This window comes from Monodon monoceros, unplaced genomic scaffold, assembly GCF_005190385.1.
Source record: "Monodon monoceros isolate NGI ecotype Baffin Bay Population unplaced genomic scaffold, NGI_Narwhal_1 Super_Scaffold_7, whole genome shotgun sequence".
In the NCBI taxonomy this organism is placed as follows: Eukaryota; Metazoa; Chordata; class Mammalia; order Artiodactyla; family Monodontidae; genus Monodon; species Monodon monoceros.
The window spans coordinates 68,494,944-68,515,182 of record NW_021703784.1 but is presented as its reverse complement, the minus strand read 5'-3'; the positions used below and the strand labels follow the sequence as shown (position 1 = coordinate 68,515,182).

The 20,239-nt window shown below is 33.7% G+C and overlaps 1 protein-coding gene across 3 annotated transcripts in view; it reads left to right on the top strand.

Moving 5' to 3' along the window:
* Positions 1-20,239, top strand: part of SOX6 (SRY-box 6) — a 691,286-nt gene that overhangs the window by 156,467 nt on the left and 514,580 nt on the right. For all 3 annotated transcript variants that reach the window (XM_029207698.1, XM_029207700.1, XM_029207699.1), the window contains one exon: positions 15,394-15,466. The gene's annotated coding sequence lies outside the window, so the exon portion shown is untranslated. The remainder of the gene's footprint in view (positions 1-15,393; positions 15,467-20,239) is intronic.

Sequence of the window (20,239 nt, the reverse complement as noted above, 5' to 3'; positions counted from 1 at the left end):
GTAATGTTAGCAATAAATCTGTGAGGCAGTATAATATTATTATGTGCATTTTATAGATGAGGAAACTGAAGTTACTTATCAAGGAAAAAGTAGTTTATCTTATTCCATACTTCACAGGAATATTGCTGATTCAAAGGAAGTTAGGGAATTCTGTTGGCTAAATTACAACTTTATTATACAGTAGAGTGGATGTGTGCCACGTGAGTATTTTCCCATGCTGTTAACTAGGATTCTAAGTGAAAGTTTTAATTAACACATAATATTATGCCTGGTAATGGGCTATATTTTACTTAAACTTTCCCTTATTTTTGGATATAGGATGTAGAATTCACATTACTAATTAAGGAGATTTACTTGTATGCTAATTACAGTTCAGAAAAAACTCTTTGAAAGTTGGTCAAGATAGTGACATTTGAAGGTGTGAACTCTGTATAAAATAGAATTGTATACTTTTTTCCCGCTTTATTAATTTTTTCCACTTAAAAATGTTCAGCATTATGAAAATTTGTAAAAGTACAAAAAGTGGAAAGAAAAGAAAGAATTTATCCCAGTCCTATACCCAGTGGCAGCCTTTGTTACAGCTTAATATTTCCTCACAGTTGTTTTCTTAAGCGTCGGCTTTTTTTTTTTTTAGAAGTATGTATATATAATTTTTATTCCTTTTTTTGCTTCACGTTATGACATAAGTATTTTCCCATGCTATTACCCAGGGTTCTAAATAAAAATTTTAATAACCACATAGTGTTATGCCTAGTGAGTGGATGATATCTTACTTAGATATTCTCTTATTTTTAGATATCAGTTGCTTCAAATTATTATTATTATTTTTGCCATTTTATCTCTTTTATTCTTTTGCATTTTAAATGATAAAAGTAATCATGCTCATGACCAAAATTCAAATATGGAAATGTGTAAAGTGAAAAATCAAGATGTTTGTTCCACCATGAAGAATTTTCTGGGTATCCCTTTAGAATTTTTCTATACCTATTATGTAAGCACATTTATATCTATCCTTATTTTACCTAAATAGGATCTATAACCTGCCTCTTTTGTTTTGCTCTTTTAAATAATACTGGAATAAATATATTTGTACAAAAATTATTTTTGTGTTTATGACTAATTCCTTAGGATAGATTTCTAAAAGTGGAGCTGGGTCAAAGTGATGGACATTTTGAAGGAAAGCTCTAACTAAATTTACCAATTTAAAACACTGCTGTTTTAGGAAGAGTATGCTAATATCACCAAATCATAGATCATGCTATTGTTATGGATGTAACATATTTACATACATTATTTGTGCATGTAAAATATGTATATTCACATACACTGAATTTTTTTAACCAGGGTAGATCTAGTCATTTTCCCTCTACAGTAGATTTAAACCTACCATTTTAGATTTAGCATTGTTATTCTTACTGGTATTAGTTAGGATTATCTTTTTAGGGTTATAGTTTGGTATAAAAAAATTTGTGTTTGAATATTAATTAAATCTTTACCTCATTTTAAATTTATTTAAAAATAAAAATCCTTTCTTTTCTGATTATACAAAAAAAGAATGTCAAGGCATATAAAAAATTCAGAAAATAAGGAAATGAATAGAGAAAAAAAGAAAATTTCAATGTTAATCTCAGAATTCATTAATAATCTTTTGCTGCATATCCTTTCTTTTTTAACTTATGCACATATATAAGTATAGATATAGATATGAACACTCATAAATAACATTTTGCCATATATCCTTTTTTTCTGTTCATATGCGTACATACCCATATAATAGTTTATATGTTTTTATACAGTTGGAAGAAAATACATGTGCTTCTTCAGCCTTTTTTTTTTTCCCTCAGTAACTATGCTGTGGGTATCTTTCTTCTTTATAAATATGGATTTTTGTAATGACTGCATTGTACTCTATTTTTTGGTTGTACCCTAGTTATTTGAATATTGATTAATCATTGGTTGTCTCCAGCTCCTTCCTATCATAAACAACACTTCAGTGAACATTTTTGTACATATGCTCTTTACCCATTTGTCCAATAATTTCCTTAGGATAAAATAGAACTAGAATTCTTGTATCAAAGGACATGTACATTTAAAATTTGGATGTAGGGCTTCCTTGGTGGCGCAGTGGTTGAGAGTCCGCCTGCCGACGCAGGGCACACGGGTTCATGCCCCGGTCCGGGAAGATCCCACATGCCGCAGAGCGGCTGGGCCCGTGAGCCATGGCCGCTGAGCCTGCGCGTCCGGAGCCTGTGCTCCGCAACGGGAGAGGCCACAACAGTGAGAGGCCCGCGAACCGCAAAAAAAAAAAAAAAAAAAAATTTGGATGTATTGGAAAGAATATCTTTTACTTTTTTCTTATGCTTTTCCATATTGTTTGATTTTTTTCTATAAGTGATATAGGGAATGCAGAATTGTCAAACTGCCCTCCAGAAAGGTTGTGCTGTATTACATTCTCACCAGTGAATGAGAGTGCCCAATTCCTCATGCTCATGAACATTACATATTACTAATATTTTAAATCTTTGTTATCTTGTATTGAGATATGAATCAATGTATTACTTAACATTTTAAAAATTAATTGTGATATTGAATCATTTTTTAGCTTATTTTCTTTTTCCCTTTTCTCATTTGTAAATATTCTATTTATTTTTGTGACCTATTTTTCTGTTTTTTTCTTATTGATTTGATGTTCCCATTAGTCATACCATACCAAAAATATACTTTTTTTTTTCCTTCTGGTTTGTGGTCTGCCTTCTAACTTTGTTAATGGTCTTTTTTTTTTTTAATACAGAAGTTTAAAATTTTCAGTGTAGTCAATTTTGCTAATCTTTTCCTTGTTTTAATGTCATTTTTCTTTTTAGTTTTTACATTAAAAAAATCCATCTGGAATTTACTTTAGTGTAAAGTGGAGGTAGAGATTCAATATTGTTTTTTCCAAATGTCTACTCATTCCCAGCATCATTTGTTGAATAGTTTATCATTTCTCCACTGATTTGACGTGTCACTTATAGACTAAATTTTTCTACAAATTGTCATCTATTTCTAGATTTTTTGTTGTTTATTGATCTGCCTATTATTCCTGTGCCAATAATATACTGTTTGAACTCTTGTACTTTACATTACACATTTTGAACCTAAAATTTATTTAGATTATTTTATTATTGGAAAGGAATTAAGCATATATATTTAATTTTCAAAACCATCTCAAATTTAAATTATTTAATGTACAAAATAATATCACTGACCTTAGAATAAGTTTTGGAAGTTTCCTTATTGTGTGTGATAGATATGCTAAATATTTTCATTTTTTTTTTTTTAGAAGAAAGACTCCTCTGTCCAGTAAAATTGTTCTGGGAAGCTACCCTGGAGTAGAGAATGCAAGAAACAGGCTTTGAATTATAGGCTGATGTGTGGACTTGGCATAGTGCCTGTCCCAGAGAAATATGGTGGTTGAAGGGCAGGAGTAGGATCAATGTATAGAAATGGTGGGATTTAGGATCTCTTAAACGAAGCTCTTTTAGCATCAGAACCAGTAAGTTTTGAAAGGATCTGGAATATTAAGGAATGCTACTTAAATGAAACATGGAAAGTACACTAGCTTTGGAACCAGAGATTGTGAATTTGAGTGCCAACCGTGCCACTTACTACCTTTGTAAATATTTAATCCCAGTGAGTTTCAGTTTTTTCTTTTTTTTTAAATGAGGATAGTAATCCCATCACAAAGTAATTATGACGATTTAATAAGAAAATAAATATCAACTTATTGCTTAATAATGCCTAGTCTTTTTTTACTGTGAATTCTGCAGAAACAGCATTGATAGGGATGAAATTTAGGGCTGGGATTTGAGTATTGGAGAGCGCTGTGCATTTCTTCCATCTTCTCACATTAAAGAGGCAATGGTTTTTGTCCCAGTGGTGGCATGAGAGCAGTAATGTAGGGAAATGAGAATTATGTCTTGTGTAGCAGAGTATTTTTCCTAAGTGTATCTACACACGTGTAGACACAGACACAGACACGCACACACAGAGTCCCATCAATCTCATTGTGAATCAGAAAAAAAAAAAAGGAAAATTAGGAAAATTCCAGGACAAAAAGTATACAGGAATTGTTGGTTGATTGGAGTTGGGGGAAATGGGAAGGTACTAGCACCAGAGAAATATATTTCACCCCAGGTATTTAACCCTTTTGCATTTTATGAAGTATCTTTTTTCAAATGAGTTAAGTGTGAAGGCAAAGTAGTGAAACTGACATGGTATGAGAGAAGTGAATGCTAACTATCCCATTTTACAGATGAAATAACAGGAGACATTTATGTTCCTCATAGAATAGACGTGAGCTCAGTAATTGGAAACTCTGACTTAAAGTGAAAGCTCTGTCACCAACTTGTCATGTGGTCCTAAGTGAGTTATGTGCCTGTAAACTTGGGTACATCTCATCCTGGTATTCCTATTTTTCACTTAGTAAGTGAGGCACTCTGAGAGATGCCAGGCCAGATCTTGTCTGGACTTCACAGTGAAATCTTTAAATTGTTATGAAAGACATACAGTAAAAGGATAAACAGGATCTCTCTACATGATTTTCTTCATTTGTTTCTGTGTTTTTGAGAGTGAGCAGAAGACTTAATTACGTCTGGGAAGGACTAATCCATAGTGTATAACTGAGCTCCCTGAGGACATGCAGTGTGTCCATATATTGAGTGTGATGATGGGGTAGCATTGCCAAGGTCATATACCCTTAAGACATTCTTCTTTAAAAAGTGAGTGGTTATATTAGCCACCAGGTCATCTGAGTAAGTTGTGACTTGGGCACATTTCAACGAAATCTCAGGGAAAAAGCAAAAAGGGAAGTACATTTATAGAAGACATATCCCATCTAGGAAGCATTTTCTCATCTCTAATCCTCACAAAAACCTTAGGAGTTAAGTGGCAGCATCCCCAATTTCTATATATATTCTTTATTTCAGAAAATTGGATTACATAGTTTTATAAAATTTTCTTCATCTCATGTATTTCACACAAAGCTGTAATTATTTGTCTCTTTTACTAGGTTGTGAACTCCTTGAAGTCACCAACTCTATGTCATTCATTTTTGTTTTTCCAGTGCTTAACACAGAGCAAACATTCAGTAAATGATGAGCTGTTGATAATGCAGCTGTTATTTTTATAATCTTATCCTAAGTACATATTTGCACAACAGGCCGTGTCAATTCATCTAAGTAACTTGGTGTTATTTGCCTGATACTTTAAATTACAGAGCCCCATTACTGAAGTCATTATTTGTGGTTAAGAGGGAGTGGTACAGAGAGTGGTAACAAGAAGAGTATCTTAAAATGAGTATCAAAACAGATCCTCTTTAGATGTCTTTAAATTTATCTTGATTTAATTACCTAGAACAAGTACAAAGAACAACCCCATCTCTTTTGCCTATCAGTTTACCCTATAGAAAATAGTAGATTTATTTTTAAAATTTATGGTCTTAAAAAATCAGTACTTATTTAGAAACTTTTGTTAAATGATTGCTTTAAAAATGTACTGCCACTTTATTTTGTGAGCAGAGTTCAGGGAGAAAAAACTCAGCAGGGATGGAATCCTCTCCTTATTCCAGATATGATAATGCAACTGCAAATGTTGAGACTATTCTAAATATAATATTTATCTCACAGTGAATCCAAATTGTCAGTTGCTGGAGATTTGGGATTGTGCTTTGTTGTTCTGAATCCCCAGAGATTCCAATTCATGTTATGTATCCTGTGGGCTCTCAAAAATGTTAATTGTATTGGTGGAGAATTGCATGTATCATTCTCAAAAAAAAACCACTCTACAATAACTAAGCCTGAATTTTTAAGTTAAATTCTAGTTTCTAATTTATCCTTACATTAAAAAAATATTTTATTAAAAAAATAGGAAATCCAAAAGCATTGAGAATCTTTTTAGTAAGATAAAACATTTTATAGGATTATTAAAAAAATTCTTTTTGCGCAAAATTTTTTGTGAGCTTATCCTCATTTAACACAGTTGCCCTTTAGCCCAGCAGTTATTGAATTTTAGTGTGCACAGGAATCACCTGGGGGCTATGCTTTAAAATAAATTCCTAGGCCATGCTTTTGGAATTACAGAATCAATAGGAATGGGTGGGGCCTCTTTTAAATTTTTTTTGTTTTAATAAGGAACCTGGTACTTCTGAAATAAGGGGTCTGAGGATTATGTTTTGATGATCACTTTTTTCTCCAGTCCTTCTTACACAAGACCTTCTCTGACTTTTGTTATTAAGCTGATATCATATATGTCTGAAATCAGTCAGGCTGCAAGAAAAAAAAGGGATATTAAAAAATGCATTGATAGGTGTTATTTCCAAGAAGTATGTTTTGCTAAGAAAGCAGGAGAAGAAAGAAGAAATAAAAGAGAACAAGTTTATTAAGTGAAAAGTTACAAAATATATTGCAAATTTTTTTTTGGCCTATTGCTAAATTTTTGTTTGATTCTGGTAAAGCGGACAAGTTGCCTTATGTTGTGTTTATGAAGTATATGAAATTTTTCTGTAATCAAGACCTCAAGATACAAGAGTTTTGGGGATTAAGTCACATGGTAGTAATTCTATAAATAGGTTTTGGAGGTTTGAGATCTATATTTTGGTCTTGGTTCATAGCAATAAGCTGCCTTTGTAAAGTGGAAGGCACGTTGTCTTCTCAATAATCTCATTCATTTTTCATGTAGGTACTATTTTTATACTGACCATTTTTTTTATGGGTTTTCTCAGTTGTGAATATGTATCAAACTTAGTCAATTCTATCTCTGATTTACTATTCCGCTACATACGCTGGCAGAGGTGAACTCGCAGGCCTAGGAAATGCAACATTAATTCCTCCTCTTCTGACCCAGAAATACCTTGATCCTGACCATCTATAATGTGTTAAAGTAGGCTTAGGAAATGTTACATTAAAGTTTAAGGGTATACTTCCAGTGGGTGTGGATAAAATATAAAATTGTAGAATGTTGAAGTGGTAGTGAGTTTAGAGGTGAACTGGTACAACAGTTCTTGACCACCATCTGCAGCTAGGTGGGCTTTAACAGTCACCTCAGGAGCTTTCAAAAAACTGGAAACTCTCGGCCCACTCAAGAAGATTCCAGTTTAGTAGGTTTTGGGGTGGGGCCTAGAAGTTCAAATTTTATAAAAGCTTTCTAAGTGATTATATAATCAGTTAAGTTTTGATACAACTTTAAACTTAGGGTAAGAATTCTTTCTACAGCATCCCTGGCAAAGAGTCATCCAGTCTTAACTTTGACAAACTCAGGAACAGATCTATTTTTTGCGAGGCAACTTATTATATTGCTTTTAAAGATTTGTCTGGACTGAGCTAAAATTCACTACCTTGTAATTCCCACCCACTAGTGTTATTTTTTATTTTGGAAAGAAGAAAGAGTAACTTTCAATCACATTACACTCACTGTGCTAGATATTACCTTTCCTTTGTGGGCTTGAAAATATTAAACTAGATAGTTTCCTTAGCTGCAAAATGGATTATCAGAGTAGATAAGCAGTTATCAAAATGGGGTCTGTATGGGGACCCCTGACACCCTTTCAAGGGGTCTAAAAAATCAAAACTATTTTCATCATAATACTAAGATGCTATTTACCTTTTTCAAAGTGTTGCCATTTACACTGAGGATGCAAAGCAATTTTGGGCAGGACTGCTGGTGCCTTAGCACAGATCAAGGCAGTGGCACCAAATTTTGTTAGTAGTCCTTGCATTTTTTAGAATAATCACCATTCACAGAAAAAAAAATCTAGTTTTGCTTAAGAATGTTGCAGATGAAGCAGTACAAATTATTGATTTTATTAATTCTTGACCCTTAAGTATATTTTTAATAGTCTGTGATGAAATGGGAAGTATGAATAAAGCACTTATGCTGCCTACTCAAGTACTGTAGTTACCTTGAGAAAAAATCACTTGCATGATTGAGTTTCAAGCTGAACTAACTGTTTTTTTCATAGAACGTCATTTTTACTTGAAAGAATGACTAACAGACACACAATGGTTATTCAAACTGTGGATACTTGGCAGACGTATTCTCAAAAATGAGCAAAGTGAGCCTCCCATTTTAGGAAAATCAACTGACACTATTTGTTGTCAATAATAAAATTTGAGCTTTCAAGAGAAAATTAGTTGTTTGGAAAACTTGTATCCACTACCATGAGGTTGATGGCTTTCCAATATTTAAAAACTTTTCTAAGATTGGTGATATTAACAATTGGTGATATTAACAAATGTGATTTTTCAAAATATTGAATAATGAAATACATCAACGTTTTGAAGATCTGCAAAACTCAAGTGAACCAGTATTCTCCAAATGAACCAATGTATGATGTTGCAAAAACATGCATGGGTAAAAGATGCATTTAAAGACCAGTGGGTTTTTTTTGTTTGTTTGTTTGTTTTTTTGCAGTACGCGGGCCTCTCACTGTTGTGGCCTCTCCCTTTGCGGAGCACAGGCTCCGGACGCGCAGGCTCAGCGGCCATGGCTCACGGGCCCAGCCGCTCCGCGGCATGTGGGATCTTCCTGGACCGGGAACGAACCCGTGTGCCCTGCGTCGGCAGGCGGACTCTCAACCACTGCGCCTCCAGGGAAGCCCAAGACCAGTGGTTTTTAAAGTAACAGAATATAAAAAGTTAATTGATATTCAGGTTTCAGATTCCATATTGCACTTAACCTTTGATAAACTATTACTTGTCAAATTTTGATATAGTACTAAAGAAGAATAGCTACAATTATCTTGAAAGGCTGTTAAAAAATCTGCCTCTTTCCAACTTCATATCTGTGTGAAGATGGATATTTTTCACATACTTCTGTCAAACCAACATATCACAACAGATTGAATGCAGTAGCACCTATGAGAATCCAACTGTCTTTTATTGAACCAGGCATTTGAGATACTTAAAAATGCAAAACAATGCCAGTCTTCTAATTTTTTTGTTTTGTAAAATATGCTTGTATTTTAAAATTATGTTATTTATGTTACCATGTAATAGGTTCATCACTAAATGATTATTAATCATTTATTTTATTTTAAATGAATTAATAACTATTTAAATTTTTTCTTAGCTTTAGTTTCAGATATAATAACTATTGATAAATATAACCATAGCTCTTTGGGACTCTGAATAATTTTTAGAAATGTAAAGGAGTCCTGAGACCAAAGAGTTTGAGGATCACTGGATTAGATGATCTCCAAAGTTCAGTCCAACTAACCACCTTTAGAGCATGCAACCATTTTAATGTAACATGTTTCCTCTAAAATTTCTTAGCCATTCTCTTATGAATGCTTGTCAACATGCCTTCTAAACTGTGGCCCTTAATACTGGAATCATATTGAAGGTGTAGGTTGAGCAGCATAGAATATATAAATAGGCAACTAGCAGTATGCTTCAGTAGTAACTATCTTTGGAGATTTTTTAAAATAGGGGAAATTCCTATTTCTTTGAGGAAATAGGTTTTTGTTCCAGGAAAGCGGAGTGGTATACTAGGTAGCATCTAAGTTGTCTTCCTTGATACATCAGAAATACTCTTACTTTGCCTTAGAAGATGTAAATATCAATAAGTGAAACCTCATTTTCCCCTTCACTATTGTGATATTCTTAATTATTAGTAATTGCATTTTTTAAAAATTGTGCATTAGCTTAGTATCAGTTCCTTTGCAAGATGAATTTCACATTTCATTTTCACACTTCATAGTTCAAATTCTACATAATTTAGTATAATTATTAAGAGGAAAAGGAAAGCTAAGAATGATGGAGTTCAAGAAACATGGCTTCAGCCTAGCAATGCTATAAAGAACAAAAGATAATATTATGGAGGGTTTTGCATTTTTTTTTTAATTGATGCAACTTGGGAGAGAATAGCAGTTTTAATGCAAAAATCACATTTGCAGTAAAACTCATTTGTATTTGCATACAGGATATTTTTTAATGTCTCTATAATTTTTATTTTGATGTATGAAACACCAGGCATTGATGTCTTTCCAAAAGTTAGTTGAGAAAATAAATGCTTTAAATGTAGCTGTTTTAACTCAGTGGCTCATTATGTATAACATAACATTATTAAACCAAAGAATCAGTCCTTGAGTTGAGTTTTAAACATGTGATGCTACAATTTAATATAAAGGTGGACAAAATTTTGTTACAGGTGTTTTTGGAAGCATTTTGGTACTTTAAAAAATGCCTTAGGTTATTGACTCTCAGAGTTGGAAGGTCATTTAATCCAACCACCCACTTGAACCTTCTTGCTTAGGAAAAAAAAAGAAGGGATGGGGATTAAAAAGAGAAATGGGTGTGGTTTAGAGACAGCTTTAAGCAGGATTTAAAAATTTAGCCTGAAAGCTTTTAAAGTCTAATTATACAGGGAGGCGGCACTGTGTTTATTTTCTGTTTACCTTTACTCTGTTACCTATTTTTGGTAGAGGGGGACATACTTTGTGAAAATCTTTATGGCTTCTTCATTTGATGTCAAGATACTTGTTTGAAGTTGCCTTGTAATTCAGAGGTTTTTCTTTTTGTAACTAATATTAATATTTGGCTTTTGCTGGTAGATTAATAGCACGTTAGTCTGGATTTGGTGACTACTTTTGAATGTATAAGTGATATAGTGAATTTTAGAAATAGCTTTTTTGTTTTGGGACAAATTAGACATGTTAAGGATAAAAAAAATCTAAATAACACCAACTCATAAGAATAAGAAAGTAAAAATAAGCCCATATCTCACTCAGTGTTAACATTTTTGTTAAATTGTACTTTACTTTGTGTGCATGTGTGTATATACACATTTGATTTTCTATAAATTAGCTCTTATTATACATGTTTTTTTTTTATTCAACAATATTTTGTGGCCATCTTTTAATGTCATTAAATATAGATTTATATCATAATTTTTAATGATTACAGAGTACTGTTATATATATGTACCATGATTTACTTACGCAGTTAGTAGGTTATTTCCAATTTGGGGCTATTAGAAAAATGCTGTAATGAACATGCATATTACATGTATATGTCTTTTAACATTTTTGTGATTAGTTCCTTAGGATAATTTTGGAAATAGCCTTTCAAACTCAAAGGATATTGATGTTAAAAATATTAACACACTCTGAGGCTTCCCTGGTGGCGCAGTGGTTGAGAGTCTGCCTGCCAATGCAGGGGACACGGGTTCGTGCCCCGGTCCGGGAAGATACCACATGCCGCGGAGTGGCTGGGCCCGTGAGCCATGGCCGCTGAGCCTGCGCATCCGGAGCCTGTGCTCTGCAACGGGAGAGGCCACAATAGTGAGAGGCCTGCGAACCTTAACACTTTCTGTCAAATTACCATTCAGAAAAGTTGTACCCAATTTATAATCCCATGAATGGTACCTGAAAGTGTTTATTTTTCCACATCCTCATAAATGCTAGTTTTTGTCCAGTTTACAAGATATTTTGCCAATATTTTAGGTGAAAATACTTTATTTACATTTACTTGATTATTAGGGAGACTCATATTTTTGTTATTGGACATTTGTATTTCTTCATTTGTAAATTTACTCTTTATATTCTTTGTGCATTTTTATATTGAAGAATTTGTAGCAATGCACTTTTTTTTTTAACATCTTTATTGGAGTATAATTGCTTTACAATGGTGTGTTAGTTTCTGCTTTATAACAAAGTGAATCAGTTATACATATACATATATCCCCATATCTCTTCCCTCTTGCATCTCCCTACCTACCACCCTCCCTATCCCACCGCTCTAGGTGGTCACAAAGCACCGAGCTGATCTCCCTGTGCTATGTGGCTGCTTCCCACTAGCTACAATGCACTTTTTATTTAGTAAATTAAGAATATGCAAAAGATTTGATAACCAAATAATATGGAGGATGTCAGCACCATGGTCAGACGTAATAGTTTGTTGTCCAGTTTGGATTATTATTATTTTTTAAAAAGATTTATTAATTAATTAATTTATTTTTGGCTGCAACGGATCTTAGTTGCGGCATGCGGGATCTTTGTTGAGGCATGTGGGATCTTAGTTCCCTCACCAGGGATTGAACCTGCATCCCCTGCATTGTAAGGTGGATCCTCTACTACTGAACCACCAGGGAGGTCCCCATGGTTGGATTACTGATTGTTTGAAAAGTCTTTTAGGACAAAGGCTATGATTTAAAAATATTTATTTATTTATAAATTGAGATGTAATTGACATATAGCATTGTATTAGTTTTAGGTGTACAGCGTAATGATTTTCTTTATTTAAAAAATTTGTGACTATATTGTCCAGTGAAATCTTTAACCCATGATCAATATTTGCTGAATGAATGAATGAACTAGTAGAGGAGTGGAACAATCCATGGTGATTGGGTATTCTGAAGATTCATTTTACTAAACATATTGTGATTTTCCAGATCAGATGGTATTTCTTTCTCTATCTTCTTACTTTTGTGCTGCCCTCAGGACCAAAGTTGCCAATTTTATTTTGGAAATGTTTTCTTCAGCTTAAACTTTTCTGGTTCTTGAAGAAGTAGATTACTTCAAGTTGTGTGCTAATTCTTGTGAGTTGATTCTTAATTCTTTGCCCATCATAAAATATTGCTTGTTTATTCCTAAATTCTCTACAGGAGGAAGTATGCATTAAAGTCTTTTTTTAAAAATTTTAATTTTATTGGAGTACAGTTAATTTACAATGTTGTATTAGTTTCAGGTGTACAGCAAGGTGATTCAGTTATAGATATACATATATTCATTCTTTTTTAGATTCTTTTCTCATATAGGTTATCACAGAATATTGAGTAGAGTTCCCTGTGCTATACAGTAGGTCCTTGTTGGTTATCTGTCTTATACATAGTATTGTGTGTGTGTTCATCCCAAGCTCCTGATTTATCCCTCCCCCGACCTTTCCCCTTTGGTAGCCCCAAGTTTGTTCTCGATATCTGTAAGTCCGTTTCTGTTTCGTAAATAAGTTCATTTGTATCTTTATTTTTTAAAATTGGATTCCACATATGAATGATATCATATGATATTTGTCTTTCTCTGTCTGACTTCACTTAGTGTGATTTTTTTGGTTTTTTTATAATAGTGAACTGTGATTTTAGAAGCTTATACTTTTAAATTTGTTTGCTGCAAAATTCACCAATAGTATAAATCAGTTGATAATGAGATTCAGAGTTACTTTTCAAGTATGCAGCAAGGGACTTCCCTGGTGGCGCAGTGGTTGAGAGTCCGCCTGCCGCTGCAGGTGGACACGGGTTCGTGCCCCGGTCCGGGAAGATCCCACATGCTGCGGGGCGGCTGGGCCTGTGAGCCATGGCTGCTGAGCCTGCGTGTCCGGAGCCTGTGCTCTGCAACGGGAGAGGCCACAACAGTGAGAGGCCCACGTACCGCAAAAAAAAACACAACAAATAAAATACGCAGCAAGACTGGACTTATATGACAAATGAGATTTATTGACTTCATATTGACGAATGTTAAAATACTATTTGCCCTAAATCTCTGGAATCTGACTTATTCTAAATTTAAAATATCTCCAGAGTTAGAGATCTTAACTGAAAAAGATGAGACATACATCAGTCACAATATTATCTGGATGCCTTTTATTTTGTCCTCCATTGTTTAAATGGAAGTGAAGAAATGGGATGTATAATATTTATTGCATAATTCCAATTCATGCTTTTAAAAGAATAGTTGCTAGAAATACAAGGTGAGATCCTTTTAAAAGTATGTGAGCACTTAAGAACACTTAGATTCTTCCAGACTTTAGGCTTTTGGATATACAGCATTTTGCTAGAGATTTACTTTATGGATAACTTCAGTTATAATTTTTAATTCAGGGTCAGATAAAATGTGAGAATAGCTTATATCAGAACCAGAATTCTTTTCTGGCTTTGACTAGTACACAGAGTGTGTCCACATTGGGTTGTGTGGTGTCCCAGGTAAAATTGCTCTACTGAATCCCGAAACATCAGAAAGCCATGAGGAGGTAAAGGGTTATAACACCAAAAATAAATGACAGAGCTACCTTCCTCAGGGCGGACTCTCTTGTACTTCTCGCATGCAATAGAAGTAGCCATTGCAGAGTTGCTAGAAACTGGTGAAATTGGATTGGGGAAGCCTGAGGCACCATTTCCTACAGAGAGAAAGAGGTCTGGTGAGGAAACGTATGGATACTTAAAGCTGTCCAAATGTCCAGGACTTTATTATCTATCAACCCTGGCTAGAAAATAGAATAATTATATGGGTCACTTAGGCAAAAGCATGTTATAGGAGCTGGGGAAGGGCTGAGTTGTATATTTATTTCATATCTCAACTTAATTTCAGAGGCCAATACCTAATCTATTATGGCCATTTGTTCTATAAATGCAATATTGGGAGTAGTAGTTCCTATAAATGATGTTGAACAAGATCTATGTTTTTTGAAATGAATTTTCTTTAAATCTAGTTAGCTAACTAACTAGGTTAGTTAACTAACCTAGATGTTTACTGGCTGTATTTAAAATACGTGGATTGAATCAAACCAGTCCCCAGAGTCTAGGAAAGTTTCTGACCTAAATTAGGAACCCAAGCTCCATTATTATTTTCACTTGAACACTACTCATAGCCATCCTAACTTTTTGGAAAGAGTAAGGCCTTTGCAACAAAGTTTCTTTGTTTTCATGGAACCAAAAATGTGCTGTATTTAGACCAAACAATAAAAATAAACTACCAAACTACTTTCTAATGCATGGGGGTTCTGGAGAGAGGAAACCATAGATATTTAGAGGCATAAAGTGAGTCATTGTGCTAGTTAAAACTTTTTACAAGGCTAGCTCTGTATGTTTGAGTTGCATCTGTTACCTCTTCAGCCAGAACTAAAGTGTGTGCAAGGAAAAGAATTTTGAATTGAATTGTGGCTCATACAGAATGCATTGTATATAGCCTAAGCATCTAAATGGATTCCACATCTTGGGCAGAACTAAAACTGCATCTTTTCATATTTAGTCTACCTTCAAGGTATTCCTGTTGGACATATCCAAGGTATTTTCTGTGAATCTGATTCGTTTTAACTTGCAGACATAAACAGTTTTTCAAATGTAACTTGTAAGCCTTTATTCCCTTAAATTTTTTTCTTGCTTTTGTTTTTACTTATTCATATTTTTAAACACCACTTTATTACTGACAGTATTTTAAAAGCCATAATGGATGGAGATGTTGTATTCTTCGATGAAGAACAATGAATGAATTGTTTCTTTTGGTATTATCATCTTGGAAAAAGTTGTTTGAGTAGACAACTGACCGAGTTAAAAAATAGTATAATTTGTAGCCAGAATGTATTCTTTAATAAAGCAAGTAAATGCAATTTACTAATCCTTTTTCATTTCCTTTTTTGTCTAAACTTTCAGGTCACTTTCATGAATTCAAAGGCAATTTACCAGTGATTTCTGGGTGCTGGAGCTGATTTTTTTGTGCGTATTTGTAAGTATTGGCTTATTTATTACTCTTACTACTCTTCTCATTGTGTGATGAGAACAGTTACAGTGTTTTTAAAGTGTTATTAGTTTTTTGTAAGTGTTTTCTTGAAAGGAGTATAGAAAAATATCAGAGGGTGAAAAAAGCCTCTGTTATGATTTCCAGTGAAATAACACAATGGCAGGGCCAATTACAAGAGGCTGAAACAATAAATATCTTACTTTTTGAAGATGGGGCTCAATTGTAGGAATGGATTATTACCTTAAAGGGGCTAGTCTATCTGCACATGAATAATTTACCTTGATAACTTCTTATAGTCTTCTGGTTGTCTGGACTTGAAAAGTTCTATGTGCCTGTGCTCATTGAAAAGATGTGAGATGATACAGAATTCAAAGAGCTGTCAGTACTTGAGGAGATTATGTATTAAGGAACCAAAGACTCATTTAGTGAATGTATAATGTATATCAAAATCGGGGTATTCCTGTCTTCTTCACCATCCTCAAAATGCTATTATATTTTAAATGGTATTTTGGAGAACAAAGATAATTTTTCTCAGGAAAGAAGGTCAATTTCAAGAAAAAATATTGAATGAACTTTAATGATCAATGAAAATACTTTAAATTGTTATGTATTTATTAATATAAAAGTAGTTTAGAGTATGTGGCAGGTATTAAAAGTTTGTGTGTATATAAGACCATATTTAAGTAACTTGAGTTTAAGATATATTTATGTGTGTACATTGTACCAAACCATTGATATCTAAGGTGATCTTTACATTCGATAACCACAAAGACAGAGGAGACTTTTTCTTTGTTAGTGTACTACTATAAAGGAATTTTAGGGAATAAACTTCTAGGAAAGTATTTGAAAAAAAAGTAACATTATAAATTAGAGTTTAAGTGATTCAGTATTTAAACAGAGAGCAGTGAAAATTTATTTAAAACCAGCTTTACCTTCCTTTTAGTAGTAGCATTGATTGGGGCAGGTATTTTGAACCATCTTAAAAAAATAGATGTGAATATTTAATATAGCTTAACACAGTTTGTATATTTTTTAATGTTTTAAGAATGAATAAGATGTTATTTTTATGAGACTATCAATTCACATTGTATTATTTGAAGACTGAATTCTTATGTAAAACACAAAATATTAAACTCCATGGTTCATTTGGATTAAATATAAGCTTTTAATTTGTGCAAGGTATCACAGTGAGGATTAGGAGGCAAAGAAGATGGAGAAAGAAATGTAAAGTATCTTTGAAGGGCTCTCGAGAAAAAGGATGGTTCCAAGGAGCTGAGCTTATCCTATTAGAAATCTGTGTGAAGGGAAATAATTTTGAACTGTCCAAATCTTGTCTTTGTTGCTTTATCCTTTCTTTTACTTCCTTTCTCTCTTCTCGCGTATCATTCAGTCATTCCCTATAGTAAGTTTTTAGGATGATTAATGTTTTTAAACTACAAATACAAGACAATTACCAGCATTTCAACCAAGATGGCCTTAATCAAAATATAGTCTACATTTCTCATCACCCAAAGGCCCTGTTTCCTGAATTTTTCTCTTCTCTACCGCCCCCTGCCCCCCAGCAATCCAGCAATACCCCAACCAGATATACATAGACGAGCTTTGAACAGAGGTGATCCAATTAGCTGAATTTTTTTTCTTGTGACCTGACAAAGAGAGAGGCTAAAAAATAGAAGGGGCACTGTGGGTGTAGTTTTCATATGGTTATTTCTGGAGTTCAACTTAAAAAAACCCAAAAAGCTCTAGTCAGATTTTGTGTAATCACTTAGGTAGAAATCATAGTAATCACACAGGCCTAAAGTAATTGTTTTCCAGACTAGAGAATTTCCGTATGATAGTTTAGGGTGTGGAGTTTGTTGTTCCTTTGGTCTGTGGTCTCAAGTTTTGTTCCAGCCATCTCCTGACTATGGAACCTTCTTACTAAAGAAATGTAGCAGGATACTATGACTAAGATAAGTCAAATAAAATTAACATGGCATCCAGAATGCTTGCATTCTCACTTCTTTTAATTATTGCAGAAACTGTCTGCCACTTACACTGAATGATGAGGCAGCTAGAACAGTAGAAATATTCATCTAGTCTAGCCTAAAAACAGGCAAATGAGATCAGTGACAATGGCTTCTTTTAGGAACTTTAATTTCCATGTTTTGGAACTGCTTATTTGCTACATGATCTAAGGCAGAAAGTTATACCTCATGGCCACGGGAAGGTTTCTTAGTAAGGTATGCAGAAGCCGGTCTGTGAGATAAGGAGGTGGGATATTGTTTTGCACATCCATAATGAATAGGCCACACCAAAGGTGTGTGAGAACCGATTGGAATCTTACCTACTTACATCTACTACCTAGGTCAGAGTAGGAAAACACTGTGAAGGAAAATGGTTATCTTTTCAGAAGCTGAAAGCATCTTATTCTAGCTTTTTTTTTTCTTTTTAAAAAATAAAACTACCTTTTTTCTTTTCCCAAAGTAGGCATTGTATAAGAAGACCTTGTTTTGCATGTTAATATCCCACATTTAATTTTTTATCTCTAATTAAAATGTAATTAATTAACTCTGTCCTTTCAGTTTTACCAGGGCAGTAAATGATTGGTTAAAAACAATGAAAATAACAACAACAAAACAGAGAATTAGATAGCCTGCTTTTTCAGGTTCCCAAGCCTTTTTAGAAATTTGATAATGAATTCCCTTTTATAAAATTCTGTCTCTGTTCATGGTCTCTAAAATAGCAGTTTTTTCTCTGAAAAAGTCCGGAAGTATTTTATTGTCTGGTACCAAAATGATTATTGCTTAGCTCCATGCTTGAGTTAATAATGACAACAATATCTTAATTCAGCATAACACTTGCTTTTGCAGACATTAAACTGGCTAAATTTCATAAAACTCTGTGAGATGAATAGGAATTATCCTTATTTTTGCAGAGTGGCAGGACTCAAACCAAGGGATTCATAGTATAAATTCCATGCTCTTTCCATAACACCAATCTGTCTTCTCTCAGAGAATATTTTAGCTCTCTTTCTTTTGTTGTTTGATCACTATCTCAGTCTCTACTTGGTTGCTGTACAAATATTTTTGAAAAGTTTAGGTAGAGTAAGTCAGGCAGGAGATTTTGGAGAACCTTATACCACTTTATTTCCTCATGTTCCTCGATCATTTGCTCCTCCCTGACATTCTCCTATCCCCCTATTTCCAAACTCCACATGTCATGCTTCAGCTGAAATTTTTTGAATTGCATAGATTTTTAGGAAACAAACAAAAAGAATCATGAAATCATCTCTTTGTGGTATTTTAAAATGGAGAGAAATTTGTTTCAAACTGAGCGTAGCCCAGACCAAAGCTCCCTCAGTGAGAACATCTGTGATTTTAAGGACAAGTAGGTCTAAGTGCATTATCTTTAAAAAATATTATTCCAGGCTAATCTTGACATAGAGCAGGTAAATAAAAAAGATGAGCTGTGAAAATCCACAAATAGGGCTTGAATGCCATTTTCCATGACAACGGGAGCTGCCCCATGAAAGCATTAATGCTGGGAATGTAAGGAATTTAAAATTGTGTCTTCTCAGTTTTACAGTTGTGTGCTCATGTTAATTAGAGATATACTGACATTTGAAGTATCTACATTAATACACACAGCTACTATACATTTGTGAACTGTGGCCAGAAATCTACTTTAATTGAAAGCAGTTTGCTAATCTGAATGTGTATATCCGTTACATTTTAAGCTTTTAAATTTTAATACTAGTGCCCTTAGATACTTGTTCTTTTTGCTCTCTCCACTTTCTGTTTCTAATTTATACCTGAAAGGACAGCCTGGCCTATTTTTAATCTCCTAGTGGTGTTTTGGAGCAATATTGATGGAATTTTGAGAAAAAAAATGTTTTTTAATAGTGTCTTTTTACTTGCTGTACTTTGAATCTCTTTTTACTCTCTGACTTTCTAAATTGTTGGTTTTTCTTGCAAACCTTTAAGATGGCCTGCCACCGAAATAAGGTAGGATTTAGGTTTATGGAATTTGCTGCACTGGCTATATTTAAGTACTAAAGAGCTACTCTTCACAGTCATACTGTGGTTTTAGCCAGAAAAGCCCAGTATTAGAGACCTTGATGAGATGAGCAGTGAAGAGGCATTTTGATTTTTTTTAGTATAGCTGAATTTTGTCCTTCCCTCTTGATGTCAAGCCATGTATCTTAATTTTTGATTTGCATATATGTTCACAATAGCTTGATGACTTCTTGAGTCATCTTTAGCCCTAGAGTTTTTGCTTTGCCTGTCTTAAAGGAAGACTTTACATCTATTTTTTTGCAAGTTTGTGTTTCTTAAGAATCTGCCTGTCAGGATTTTTAACCTAATTGTTTTGTCCTTTTTTGTCTAATGAAACTCCCACACTTACTTTTTGAACTAATCCCTGTGTATTACACAAGACCAGTTAGAAAGAAGCTTCCTTTTTGTAGCACCAGAATAAACTGCTCTAAAAATTTGTAATACTCTGGACTTATTTCATTAAACCATTTTACTGGCACCATTAAACTACTAAGACCTGGGACCATTAAAACTTACTCAGTACTATTATTATTATGGCCTGTTTTACCCTTTATTAATTTTTTTTCACTGTACTAAGTTCCTCTGCTCTTTATTTTTTCATGTTGCTTACTACATATTGTGCCATCACAGCACATTTGGTAATTTCAAGTTAATTGCTCAATTATCAGTGATAGTCATGAAGTACTTGAAACATGCGCAGTGGAGGATTTAAAAAATTTCG